Source organism: Mchenga conophoros, linkage group LG17 (assembly GCF_057382185.1).
Source record: "Mchenga conophoros isolate Kocher_MC1m ecotype Shallow Benthic linkage group LG17, M_conophoros_male_GT1.1, whole genome shotgun sequence".
NCBI classification, from domain to species: Eukaryota; Metazoa; Chordata; class Actinopteri; order Cichliformes; family Cichlidae; genus Mchenga; species Mchenga conophoros.
The window spans coordinates 19201335-19204217 of NC_140542.1; positions in this window are offsets into that span (position 1 = coordinate 19201335).

Consider the following 2883-nt stretch of genomic DNA (forward strand, 5'->3'; position numbering starts at 1 on the left):
TGCTGTGTAAGTTGAAATCCACACACAACCAGGAAACCTGAGCACAGAGTTTTACACAGTTTTTTGCTTTGTATCTGTAACCAGACCTTAACAAAAAAAAATTGTAACTTGTATAAATACTTTTTACAAACAAATCTTTCTACACACACACACACACACACACACACACACACACACACACACACACACACACACACACACAAATTCTCATCTATAAATGCACAAACATAACTTTTTCAGATATTTTGGTTTACAGGGTCACAAAACACAGTTCACAAATATGCATCTGAAGTACAAAATATTTATGACCGCAATTTGAGCCCATAAATATCCACAAAATGTGTCTTTTTTGGCTACAAATTAATAAAAAACAAACATGAACACAAATTCAAAATTCTGCAAATGAGCTGAATCCTGAATACATGTACACAGAGGGGCTGAGACCTCTGTGTCACAGTCTAGCTGCAAAGCTGACTGTGTGGACTGAGGAGGTGGACCCAACAGCAACACACGAAGAGACACAGAGGTGGGACCAAGTCATTGTTTTGCAAGTCTCAAGTAAGTCTCAAGTCTTTATCCTCAAGTCTCAAGTCAAGTCTCAAGTAATGTCAGGCAAGTCAGAGTCGAGTCTCAAGTCACTGGTGTAAAAGTCCGAGTCAAGTCACAAGTCTGAAACTTTGAATTTCAAGTCCTTTCGAGTCTTTAAAAAAAACAAACGAAAAAATAATGTTGCAGTTATATGCTAAATGTAAATATTAGACCATGTAATTTTAAAATCTGTGTTTTTCTCAACACATACAAAATAGTGAACTTAGAAAATATACACAAATTGTGAAATTGCACCTCTTTAAAATGCAGCTCAATTAAACTTAGCTCCAAGAATAATTTTCACCGACAGTTCTGAGATAAGCTGCATGTTATTCTTGGATGCGGTTGTAGGACCAGCTTTAAAATCGCATGACAAAAATATCATACACATTAAAAAAAACTGTATCACCAACGTAGCCTGGAAAACATTTGCTAGTTGGATGAAGTCAGCTATCTCATTGTAGCATATTTATATGCATATTTATAATTATACGGTTCTTGGAGTGAGTGCATACACTCATGAAGTTTAGTAACTTCCGGTCACTGCAACAAGCCCAGGTACAGTTTACCGACGGATGGGTGCAGGACCTTGAAATGCACCGTGTAGAACGAAAGACCATCGTACGTATCATAAGTTTACCAGTCTCACAAATCGTCTTCATAAATACACATTCGTTAACCGTTTATTAATAGGACCTTTGAGCTCAACGGTAATTAATTAGTAGTGGAAATAATTTCTGGTAGCATCACAGAAATGTAGCAGTGACAATAATATTGTATGCTGTAATCGTACTGGGCAATTAGTGATACAAAAAACCTGTTTTATCCTGTGAATAAAAGTATGTGTTTTTGTCAGTGTACCATAATAACAGAAGCGAAACGCAATATTGTGTCAGGACAATTTACTATTTATGCACAATAAATAAAGGAGCATAGCGCGACAATTTCTGTTCAGCGCCAGACTTGCTTGTAACCTATATCACCAATTATGTTAAGAAAAATGACGCATTAACTACAACAGCAGACTGACCTTTGTGTAAATGCTTGGAGCAGACTAACCTGTGAGCTGGAGTGTTCTAGGACGTTATATTTGATCTTTGAATGGCTGCAATCCAGTCGCCTCTTTGTTACTTCGGAAACATGGCTCGAACAATTTCTCTTCCACGACGTAATCCGATAACAACCGATCTCTTTACCCGTCGGCTTTCCGTGGCTGTCATGCGACCGGCTATTGCAGTTAATAATACAACAGCTTCTTGACATTTTTGTGTTTCTTTTTATCGCTGTGTGACTGATTTTAATTGAAAGCCTGCGTGCGCTAGTACCGCTTGCCACGAGTTCCCAGAATCCTTTGCGGTTCTACCCGTGAATGACGTCACATTTTCAATCTCCATATAATATGCGTGTTAAATTTTATATTTGGGGTAAAATATCAAGTCTTTTCAAGTAAACCGGTTCAAGTCCAATTCAAGTCCCAAGTCATTGGTGTAAAAGTCCAAGTCAAGTCACAAGTCTTAGAGCATTTTTTCAAGTCAAGTCTAAAGTCATAAAATTAATGACTCGAGTCTGACTCGAGTCCAAGTCATGTGACTCGAGTCCACACCTCTGAAGAGACAAAACAAAACTTGAGTGTGGCAAACGAGCCGTTTATTTAAAAAAGAAGACAAACTAAACAATAACCTAAACTGGGTGAACTAAGACTGAAAAACAAAGAAACCTTGAACATGGGACCAGGCATGGATACATGGAAAAAAACTGGAAACATGACGTGAACTTGGCAGACGTCCTGACGACGAATGACTGGAAACACACAGACTAAATGCACACATGAGGTGATCAGCGGAAGTGGAAACACATGGGGGAAAAACCTGATATGAATGAACAGGGGGAGAGTAAAACTAAACACATTTGAGCGTAGAAACACAAGATCTCATCAAAATAAAACAGGAAACATAATGAGACGCAGACATGACAACAAGAACTTGACAACACAAGACATGCAGACATGAAACACATGAAGGGCGAGGAAGACTTAACACAGGGGTTGAAGACACAAGGGGAATCTAATAACAAAGAACTATAACAGCAACCTAGGCATAATAGAAATGGACTTAGAAAACCTTAATGGACTTAAACATAAACCATAAACATCAAAATACACTAAAACTCAAAATGCTGGGTCAAAAAAAACGCAGGATAGTGACACTGAGGTTTTTAGACAGCACCAGATCACAAATCATCAGAGTTGCTGAAAGGAGGCGTGGTTTCATGTCTGTTTATTAAAGGGGGTAACTG